Source organism: Pomacea canaliculata, linkage group LG12 (genome assembly GCF_003073045.1).
Source record: "Pomacea canaliculata isolate SZHN2017 linkage group LG12, ASM307304v1, whole genome shotgun sequence".
In the NCBI taxonomy this organism is placed as follows: Eukaryota; Metazoa; Mollusca; class Gastropoda; order Architaenioglossa; family Ampullariidae; genus Pomacea; species Pomacea canaliculata.
In genome coordinates this window covers 14,861,196-14,873,299 of record NC_037601.1, presented here as the reverse complement: position 1 = coordinate 14,873,299, position 12,104 = coordinate 14,861,196, and positions in this window count along the sequence as shown.

The following is a 12,104-nucleotide window of genomic DNA, read 5'->3' as shown; positions in this document are numbered from 1 at the left end:
ATTTTAGAAATCTGTGATATTTTGTGACAGAAAAATATATCAGAACTTTATGTTCACATGTATAACAATCAGTATGGCTAAAACATATTACTGCCTTACTGATCTACCTCTTTTCATTTACAGTCGCAGTTTCCCCTCCCAACCCACCTTGACGACATTGCGATGACTTATTGTACTTACACGGGTGCCCGGATAGATGGTTTGAGGTAGCTAACACCTACACGGTCTTGTAGGCTGGGTGCATAGTACTTACCTGCTTTAGACAATACACGGTTTGCACGTGTGTTCGCTCGGCGATGCTACAAGCTGCAGCAGCGTGCACGACACGGCAGAGAGCAGGAGCGGAGGAGAGAAGGAACTGTGTGCCGCGCGCTTTGTTGACTTACCGCGAACTGGATGGCAAAACATTAAAGCTGCGCCGCCACTCGCCTTGCAGCGAGCTTGAGATAGCTGATCGGGTTCACCGACGCGGTGGTAGTGGTAGTGGTGGTGGTGTATGTGGTGTTGTTTGGAGGAGGATGTAGCAGTGGTTGTGGTGGTGCGCAAAGGCCTGGTTGGTAGAACTTGGAGAGAGGGGGTGAGACAGCAAACCTAGATTGAGGCGGAGGTTCGGGAGTGGGGTGGATGATGGTGGTGGTGGTAACGGCTTGACAGAGTTGGGAGCGGTGCTGTGTGGTGTTTATCACACGCACTGGTTCCCTTTCCTTCTCTCCCTCCCCCATTTTTTTTCTGATGTACACACGTCAGCACGCACGCGCAAACGTACGAGCAGCTGGGTAGTCGTCGTTGAACGGCGATCTGCCTGCTGGTGTGTAATGGTCGATAGGAGGTCAGTGTGAGAAAACTTCCTCCCCTCACTGACGTTGAAGAATATTTATTACACTTCTTTCCAGGCCAGCACCTAGCAGCTGTCGGGACACCACCGATCGTGCACACGTGCGAGCCTGCACGACTTGAATTTCAGCGTGTGCTTGTGCTCCTATGCATGCGTGTGCGTATGTGTGTGTGTACTCGCGTGCAACAATCCGTAAAGGAATGACAAAGAGAGGAGGCGCAAAGTGTGGGAAGCTGCTGGCAGCATGGACTATCTTTTTTTTGGCTCCTGAGGTTGGAAGTTGATGAAGAGCTGGAGGCTTGGGGGCAGCGAGTCTGCTGAATGCGTTACTCCATCAACCTACACACTTTCCTTCCCGGCGTGTGTGATGAACAAACACTGGGACAGCAGGCGCGCGCGCACACACACACATACGCACCCTGCTCGTTAGATTAGCCACGACACTGCTGGCAGACTCGAACCCTGCCGTCCCATGCTTGTCATTAGAGCAAACTTAAGTTCCGTGTTACACGCGCCTAGTAACTCAACCAAAAGTCAACACCTTCCTCATCCCTCCCCCAAACCTTTCCCTCCCTCTCCCCTGTCAGTGAGAAAACTCGAACACTTACACTAGGTGGCACCTGCTATCTGTTACTCTTCTCGTAACCGCGTGCATGGTCGCCCAGTAGATGGTCATACAGCTGCACTTTCTGGGTACGGGTGGATAGCAGTTACCGGCACGACCAACGGGACCACCACTACCCGCGATCTCTATAGGCCTGCTAGGGTGCAGGTTAATGTCTGAACGCCTCTAATTCGGTCTTTAAAAATAAGCGAACAAGCCATGGGTAGCTGAACTTCTCCCCCTCCTCCCCCCCCAACACGTGTGAGGTCAAACACATTTAAACCCCGGCATACAGGGTTCGCAAAATACGTGTATGAGTAGAAAAAAAAAAAAAGCCCACAGACGGGTGTGGGTGGTGGGTGGAAGGAGGAAGGAGAGAGACAGAGCAGATTGAGCGGTGGAGGTGTAGACTGCACTTTTTGGGGGGCTGGCTTCTCCGTGTGTCAAGGTTGAATTTTCCAGTGCTCTAACAAGGTCGGGGTGCGTTAGAAAATAGGCCTGTCTCCATCTCCGCCGCAGTGTTGGCCGGCGCGCGCAGTTCGTGGCCTTGTAGCGCGAGCGGCTGGTTTGTCTGCGCGTCTGCGTTGTTTGAGCAGACTATGCATATACTGTACCTACATATGTGCGTGCGCCTGTCTGCTCATGCACGTGACTGACACATGCGAGCTTCTCGTAGTATTGTGGGCACACGCGCTGACAATGAATTATAGCAGGCTGGCACAACCAAACAAGTTTGTATTGCATGTATCCGCGATTGTTTGCTTGTTTGTTTGTGCTTGTGTGCGCAGCTGTGTTTCTCGGTGCACGCGCGCGCTTTTTTATATGCATGTGTTTGTGCAACTTTGTATGTACGTGCGTATCTTGCATCTTTGTAAGTGCCTGTGCGGAACCTGCCGGTGTGTGTGTTTCATTTATTTTTTGGTTGTTGTTTGATTGTTTTTTGCGCGCTTGGTAGCATAACCGTGGACTTGTGTGGTTATTAAGAAGTAGCAGTTGATGTAGATGAATGATTTGTGATATAAATACACGTCCCATGAGTTCAGAACGATGTAGTTCATCTTGTCATCTGTGAATACACTTTAGCCTCATTACAAGCACAATTATGTTTAGTATATGTCTATACAAATGTCACTATTCTGCTTGCTTTCGGTATAAATATGGATGCATAGCGGAAAGAGCAAGAGATTTGGCCTCTGCCTTCCACATGACCTAGACACAGTGAACCAGTTACAGAGTTTACTGCCCCTGTGGCCACTGGGCTATGAACACTTTTGTCCTTTCCTATTTGCGCAGACATACAAAGTTCGACCCACTCACTTCCAGGTCTATACACGCCTAAAGAACTAGCACACTGGCGGCATACACCGATGTGTACATGGGTGGCAGATGACTGACAGGTACACGAGGGGATTGATCCTGGGTTGCTGCATACTGCCTGAATCCTGAGCCCGGCACAGGGACAGCACAATGCTGCGCGGAACCGGATTCATTTGGTGGCAGGATGCGAAGTAAAGTGACTGCAGGCTTGCTGGAGAGAAGTGGCACGCTGCTGCAATAACCATTGTACGGGGCTAAACATGATTAGCCCCACCCCTACCCTGTTCACCACTCTCCCCTCTTTCCCACCTCCCCTCTTCACCCCCTCCCGTTAACCCCCCCACCACTCGAGACTATACTCTGTTACAGAGGCAAGAACAAACGATCGGAGGGAGGGGAAGGAGCGGAGAGAGAGAGAAGGAAGGGCCACTCGGTTCCATGTGTCGGTTACTGGGCTACCTGTGAACAGGTGCCGTGCACCAGAGACCCGTGCCAGGTGCGCCTGCAGGGCGGCGGCGGCGGCGGGCGGGCGGTTAGGTTGCATCACCGCCCTACCGGCCCAGGCTCGAGAAAAGGATGGGAGGAGGAGGAGGAAGAGGGAAGGGGAGCCAGCTAGCGGTTGGCCTCACTCGCGCGGCTTCGTGCTGCCGAAGACCGACAAACGCACGCAGTCCCCGGGAAGCGAGATTTACAGGCAAGGGGGTTGGGTTGGGGTTGGGGGAGAAGTTTTGCGAGCAAGCAAGGCTAGGTCGAGATGTCAGACCAGTTGACGGTCGAACGTCGGGTCTCTGACGTCACGACCTAGCCTAGCTGGCTAGAGCAGTGGGTTGACCCTCTTTGGCTAGAGTCTGCGTCCCGACTACAAAAAAAAAAAAAGGGGGGGGAAAAATATCGGGCTCACAATTCGGACAGTGGCACGTGGTGCATCATAGCCCTGCGAGATCTCGACGAGCTCTTAGTCGAGGGGTCGTTGACAGCACCGCTGCCGCTCTGCTGCTGTTTAGCTGCACAGGAGGGTCAGCCTGCGTTCAAAGGACTTAAAGGGCTAACGGGGCGCAATTTTTTTTCTTATGACGGTTAAGCTCAGTGCAAATTATACTATTACCACAAATCCACATGATCACCCCTCTCACTACCACCACTTCCGTTTTCGCGATACGCGCCTGCTAAAATCACCATGGACAGAAAGAGAACCAGTTCATGACGTCATATTAGTATGTAGGACTAATGGTTTCAGATGTCCCACTGTCTGAGGCCTTGACAACGCAGACGTATCCAGGTACAATCCTGATGTCTGTTGTTGACCCTGACCTGTGCAATGGGTTATGTAAAACACAGCAACAAATACAAACAGGTGGCTGGGGTAGAGGAGAAAGAAAAGAGTTGATGAAATTGGGAGCGGGTATTGGAGAGACATCAAGTTCATTACATCTAAAATTGAAGCTGAATGTATCGGTGTTCAATTCCACAAAAGGACAGACACAAAACTAGGTTAATATGGGTACACTCTGTACAAAAAAAAAAAAAGAAAAAAGGAAGAAAAACAACCAACAGCAAAACAAACTCTTTAACCATCATCGACAAAATGCAGCGTTTCCTCTTCCCAAACCGAATAGCCTATCGTCTATCGCAGTCTCCTCGTTCGTCTGGGATGCTATATTTGGCTTGACGGCTCCCAGTTGCTGCAGGTCCCCGTGGCCTAGATGAGGGAGACACGGCTCAGTTCAAGCGAGTCGGCCCCGCCTCTCGTTGAGTGGCTTCGCCTCTCACTACATGTAGTTTTTTCCCCCTCACTGAATCAGTCCCGTTCCCGATCGATTGTGACGGTTTTTTTTCCTTCTTCTTTCTTGTTTTTTCAGAGTTTATCTGTTCCACTTTCATCAATTAACACGCACACGCACACAGACCTTCGGTGTGACATCAACCCATGACCTTGACCTCGCGAGTACGACCTCAACCTGTTACTTCCACGCCCCCAAAGTCGGCCTACTACTTTTGTCACCCCATGTCACCCCGATGTTTCCTTGACCGAGGCAGTACACTCTGTCCCGATGTTCAGTATGCGGCACACTATTAAAAAAAAAAAAATTCCATCTTCTGAGGTCAGACTCAGTAGAAAGCGATCACGTGATCTGGGTGGCCGACTTTCGCTGGTCTGTAGTCTGCAGTAGACGCAGTAGTCGGATTCACACTACGTAGACGTGAAAATTAAATGTTCTCTTTTCACCAAGTGATGTGATGCGATGGCTCTCTCTCTCTCTGTCTCTGTGATTTATCTCTTTCACTTGGTCACTCGCTCCCAGTCTGTTTGCTGCTGGCGTGCGAAGTAGTCCGGTTGCTAGCGACCGCCTGATGGTTTGTGACGATCAATGGGTTGGGGATCGATGTGATGATGATGGAATGCGCGTGAAAAGCGCACACACGCACGCACACACACACACTCACGCACGCACGACTGACCCAGAATCGGCCAATGGCAGCTTCTTTGCGCAACGTCAGTACTTCATCATCTCCTCCTTTCCCGGCTGAATTTTTATTCTATGAGCAGTTTGTTTTATTTGGTTAATAAAAGATTAAAACCCCTTTTGCTCCTTTGGCTGAAAACTTCGGCTCACATTTTGACATGCGTGGGGCAGATAGACATCTACCATCCTGACCGTGACACTCCATTGTTCTATTTTAAAATAAACCTTGACCTATAAACACCCAACGGTAATTTTACGTCGTGAATGAAGTAGGGAAGGTGACCAGGAATATGGGGACAGTGACTGCTGGGGGTAAACATTTGATAATAGCTACAGGTGAAATCAAGTCTGTAGCTTACTCATTATGGACCAATGTAATAATACACCTTGCAAGTTGCAGACACAGAACATGAACCTCAACAGTGAGTCGAAATGAGAGGGTCCTGTTCGCACAGAAAGAAAAGGCCCCTTGATCAGGTGAACCGCAACAACCTGTGACCTCGTAACGTCACTTTGCTGCCTTTGATCTTTGCGACTGGTGTGTGTGTAGGGAGGGGGTGGGTGAGTGGGTGCAATGTGCATGTATCGTTCACCAGCTTATCAGTGCATCTGTGGGCGTAGGTAGGAGATCGAAGAATCGATGCATGAACGTCTTAACGGACAAGTGACATGAAGCAAACGGCCTACACTGTGACACGACATAGATGGTCTGACTGCAACGTGGGTGTGCTACTGTGACACGGTGTGTACATACTGCTGGGTGAGATGGCACTAGCATACTACACTGTATTATTACATGAGCATACAAAGCTATGTGAATGTGCTCTTCTCACTTTTTTGTTACTCCGAATCTAACAGCTAGGGGGATGAGGGAGGGCGAATAGCCTAGCAACGACGTGTGAACCGAAAGATGCGCGGTTCGTTACCCGTGTGACGCATCATACCTCCCAGCAATTAACTTAGCTGTGGAGTAGGTACCTACAAAGATTTACATAAATCGACAGAGATTTAGGAAAGGTATTGCAGCTGGCCCCGAGAAAAGTGTGGGGCATAACATCTTACTCCCCCACGACTGTAAGTTTTTAATCTACGTTTTTATCTAAAAGCTGGGTACCATGGTTTATCTGTAAAATCCGCCGTATTCAACTTAAGCCATCAGGTCATCACAATGTCCTTCTGGCTATACTTTGCCTCAACGGTTTACCTTATAACACGTAGCAGATTAAGTTTCTTCGGTCTGGTGGAGTCAACTGAATATTAACAAGCAGCTCGTCTTACGTCGAAGGCAACGAACTGTATGAGTCAAGCCGTTTAACCTACCTAGGCACCCATCATTCCCCCAGCCCCTCTCTCCTTCCCTATTTCGAGCCAACATCAGCATAAGAATGCAGCAGGTCCTTTAGTGCAGGCCAATAAAAGTTACACAGCCGCCATATCCGATGCGCTGTCCCCCGGGATGCTGTCGTAATATTAACGGATCATACGCTCTCTAGCGTTGAAGGTAGAGAAAGGAAAGGATGATGTTGCTGGGCTGCGTTCACCTTTAAAGACCATACTGAATAGTAAGTGTTTCTTACATATATTGTAGATATAGGCAGAATATATCCACTTTAAAATTTTGCCACGTTTGACGATGTCCTATCGCTTCACCACCACCACCACCACCACCACCTCGTCCACATCATCCACAGGGTGTCCTCAGAGGTGACGTTAACGTCAGCGATAACATTTTTTGTGTTGATTTTTATTTCGACCACAAAAATACATCTTATAATAGATAACAGTAAAGTTATAATGAAGATGCTTCGGACAAAATTGACAAACCGAATATAGTCTACGAACTTGGCGCATGTGAAAAGAGTATGGCAAAATGTTTGGTTCAGATGGAACAAACAACATGGATTTGCACAGTGCAGAAAAAAAAAAAAAAGAAAAGAAAAGAAGCAGACACACGCATAGAACACGCAAAAGAAATAAACTGTGCAAGACTGTAGCATCCGGTAGGACCAACGCCATATTCCTTACATCAGTGTACCCGTTTGAAGCGTCGATTGTCCAAGAATATGTGGTAACCACTTGGGTACTTCACTCTCAGGTTTTACCCAGAAACCCTTGTATTCTTCTACAGTCTTTCTTACTTCACACAACACTCCGATGCTTTGTGTTCATCGAGCGTGAATGAGAGAGGGGCATTATAGTTGCTGCAACTACACAATAGTTAGGAAATAATTACAAGCACTCGGCGATGCTCTCCACACGTTCTTTCGCACGTCTGACATTTTCTTTGCTGAGTTTGTTCGAGGTGCTTGCTTAGCCATTCTATTTCACAGCGCAGGCGATTGGCTTCGACACCAAGCTGACGTCAGTCTCCATACTTCGGCCTCGGAGGTTGTGAAAAGGTTAACATGTCTCCAAAACCGTTTTTCTTTTATTTGCGATTGTTCGAGGTGTTAATTAGTGTTACGAATGGAGTCTTTAGAGTGCAACGGGCTTTTTGCACTCAGTTTGGTCTTTAAGCGTGAGCTAGGATGTTTTGTGAGTATTTTAGTGTTGGCTAATAGTGCTTCGCGCATTCGATGTGATCCGCTTGATGGCGCCAGCGGCCATTGGCCACGTCATCGGCACACTCTCCTGCCCTCTGCTGGTCTCGTTTGAAGTGTATCCGAAATTCATCTAAAAAAAGAGATGATGGATGTTGATGATTTGTAAAGCGCCAGAAGTCATGCCCATAGATAGACCTGTGATGTGACACTATATAAACGAAATATAATAATAATTTTATAGGATATAAATAAGAGCGTGTTGGTCCAAGGTTCCATGCATTTTCCAAAATAGGAAAAAAAATCGTCTTCTCCCTCTCTTACGTGAATGGATACCTAAGCACTGAGTATAATAGTCATGCAGCATGTAGTAATACAACAAAGTAAAACTCAGGAACAAATCCTGTGGAGGCAAAGATACGGAGGACAAGAGTTGCCTGTTAAAGTCATCGTTATGCATGTATAAGTGCGTTAGTGATTGATTAATGTCTCATTAAGTTGATCTTTATTTGCTTTGCTGTATTTAAAGTATACAACATTAATTACTCGAGCGTTAGGCCAGGCGAGAACTTTTTTTTCTTGTCGCCGATAATTAATCGTCTCCGAAACTCCTTTTGTTTTGCTATAAATCTTCCTTCCTTCCTCATCACCCCCCGCCAACCCAACCTTGTCCCCTTCTTTCTCTCTCGCTCTCTTGTCCACTTCCGGTGAAGCAGCTTCCTGCTGGAGTCAGGCAGGACCCGAGATGACCCCGGCTCGTGCCAGTGTCAGGACAAGAGAGAGTACAGACGCTGTGCGAGAAAGCGGACACCGCATTGTTCTACCACAGAAAACACTACCTAGTCCTCCTCGCAATTTTATCGCATCTTTGCCTTCCCAAAAAACTAGAAAAAAATTGTTTTGATGTCATTACATTGCGCAGCGCTGAGCGATACGATCAGCTTTTTCTTTTCTGTCAGTCAACCGTTTGGATAGGAAGGTGCGAAATGGATGTGTGTGTGTATGTGTTGGTATGTGTGTATACATATATATTTAAAGATGTGGATGTCTATATTTAAATCGCGTGACTGGTTTGTCTTCTGAGACTCGGGAAAATAGATTAAAGCAGCGTTCACGGGTGTTCAGGAACACCAAAAATAACATCAACCAACAGTCTGAAAGACTGGCGAGCACGCTGCCTGACAGGGTGGCATGAGGTTGGAAGGTAGACAAAAATACAGGTATGTTGGTAGGCGGGCAGGCATGGAGGGTGATGACAGGGGAGATAACCTCGAGTACTCGGAGACTACCTCCGACAGTCAGCCCTGAGTGAAGAGAGAGAGAGGAGCCACATCTACAGACAAGCAGGTAATAATACCCGGACCACGTCTTCACCCAGATACGCGACTGGGGTGTAAAGGAGTTGGTATGTTAGGGGAGAGCAGTTTCCTGTGTTCTTCTCCCACTCACACACAGCTGCATACACGCGCGCTGTATATACGCGTTTGTCTATGTGTGCGTGTTTAATGTTTTACACTCACAGACATAAAAGTACAAGCCAAGAAGTCGCAGACAGACTGTCCAACAAACAGGCAGATGTTCATGCACCTTGGTACACCAAACCATACAAAATCCTTCACACACCAGCACCACTTCAGACTGCAAAAATTCTGACAGGCAGCTGCCGCGACACACGTGCGCCCGCGCGTTTACAAGACGAGCTTCGTTGATGGAAAGCACAGCTGGGCCGCTGCAGCCGTCACGTGACTACCTGCGCATGCCACAGCAACGAACTTGCAGCCGCCACCAAAACAACAGCCTCTCAGGACACGTGTCCGTCTTTGTCCTTTCGCCCCCTCCTCCTGCACTTTCAGCTGGTCACATGGTCTGCGCAACTCGATCTGTCCTTATTAAAGTTGCAGGCTGGGAACGTATTCCTGCTGACCTCAGTTTCGATTTAAAACACAAACAAACGGCAATGTTAGATGATGAGAAAAGCGTGCACGCGCTGTCTCTCACAAGGATGCAGATGCATTTGTTTAAATAAAGAAGTCAGGCTGTTGTTCCTTCACCAACTTCCGGCCTCCATCCAGCTTTATTATGCCTTGATCGTTATGTACAAATGTACAGTATGTACTATACTGCACTATACATTTTCCCTGAACACAGAACCTGTCAAGAACTGGTGTGTGTGGAATGTCTGCATCCGTTACAGTTGTGTGGCTGTAATAAGCAAGAAGAGTTGTGTGCGTTTGGGGGAGGTGAGGAAGAAGGGAGCATTGGAGGTCGTCGACTTCGGTGGCAGGGTATGGAGGAGGGTAACGCTTTCCCCTACTCTTCCTCTTCCTCCCCGCGAATGAGAAGTGTAAAAAAAAAAACAAAACTGGCAAGGGCTGGCAACGGTGTAAGATTCAACTTCGAAGGGAGACAGTCACTCAACCAACCCATAACTGGTGACGAATACAGAAGCCACTTCTCAACATCATTGCAAAGTTTGAAGAAGGGACAAAACAGCGAAATCGGGGGAGATGGGAGCCAAGGCAGGTGGTGGTCATATGCACACTTCCCCCTACCCCTTGGTATATTAGAACATCGTCTTGACCGGCCAAAGTCCGGTTAACAAGCATCAGACGATACAACCCTCCTGCATCCCTCTCCTCTTCCCGACATTTGACGCGCATGCGTGCACATGATGGGAGCTAGGGGCAGGGTCACGCTTAAAGACCCAACGGAGCGGAAATTGTTCTCCAGTTAAGTGGGTTTAGTTCAGGTTGGGAGACAATAAATCCCAGACTCTGGGCAAATACCTCCCTACCCATAAACTCTTTCGGTTCCAATAAGAAAATCTTCAGGCATCGTAAAAAGGTAAGAAAGAATTCAAATGTGTGAGGTCACATACAAAAACTTACCTAGTCAATGAACAAGAGAGCTGCGAATGTATGTTAATTAGATGTATCCATGTGGTGACATGAGATCTATAAGCCTGACATATAATTCTGACACAGTAGTGAACATGCTGGGGGCCAGGGTAAATCAAGGGCGTGTCTTTTTTTCGTAATTGTGAAGCGGCACTCCCACTGCAGATGTTGCTTTCCCTCTAAAATTAAGTTATAAATCATCGGCAAGCATTCACAGGAGTAAAATAATATCAAGTAAGATCCCGTGGGATCTGGACAGATTTTCCTGGATGTTCCCAATTTGTCCAGGGTTAACGACTTATCTTCACCTCATGAATACGACCTCTGGAGTTTAAAGGTTTTCTCGCACTCCCCTCGAGCGCAAGTGGATGATTTACTCAGCGTTTGTGAACTACTGCCCTGCAGTGAGTTCCTATCAATGATTAGAGAAAAACAAAATTGGGTTCTAGTGGGTCTTTAATGAACACAAACAGCAAGAGCCTGGCTCAGCCATGGCGTCAGATTTAACGGTGCTCGCCGCGCAGCAGCCAACCCGGGTGTCGTATGAGTTCGTTAGGAGCGGTGTATGGGCTGATGGCATCATCTACTGCAGATTCTGAGCCTGCAATGTAATGATGCTCTTTGCAGACTGTGGACAAGTGGTATCGTCTGCTGCAGGCTCTGAGCCTGAAAGTGTGGTTATGCTAACTGCTGTGTCTGAGTCGAGATGCGTCAGCTGCTGCAGGTTCTGAGCCTGTGTTAGTGACGTTAGCTGAGCACGTGAGCCTCGAGATCATTTGCTGCAGACTGTGGACCAAGTGCTATCGTCTGCTGCAGTGTATGGTGGGTTTGGTGGTTGTCGTCCTGGATCTGGTGGTGGGTAGTGTTTCACGCAGGCACTTGGGGTGGCAAGAAAGGAACCGCACATGCGTAACGTCTTTCTCCATCCTGCGCGTGCGCCTCGATTCCGTGCTCCAGTTTGCCCTAGAAGTTTCAGAGAGCTAACAGACTATACTCCTGGCGATAGGCACTGTCAGGTATGGAGAACTGAACTACGAACGCTTGTGCAGGGCTGACTTGGAGAGGGTTTGTTTACTCTCTCTTGTCGACGGTATACCCGACTTTCTGCGTAGCAGTCAAAACACTTGCAAGACTTGCCCACCCACAGTTTACACTCGGTCGCTCGCTCGTCCTGGAGCAAGTTGCACACCACATTTCTAAAACTTAAAACTGTTTTAAAGCAGCAAATTATTAACTTTTTTAATAGCAAAATGGCTATTGTGCGATTTAAATGAGTTGCCCAAGCATATACGAAACATTATGCTGACGGGAAGACAAAGTGTGTAAACAGTTTTATCGTAGCAATTTTAGTTTGAAAAGTTTTAAAGTTGTCTTGTGCACTGTACTTTTTATAAAACTGTTAATCTAACATATTTAAGGCCTAAAAGTTGTTAAAATTAGAAGTTC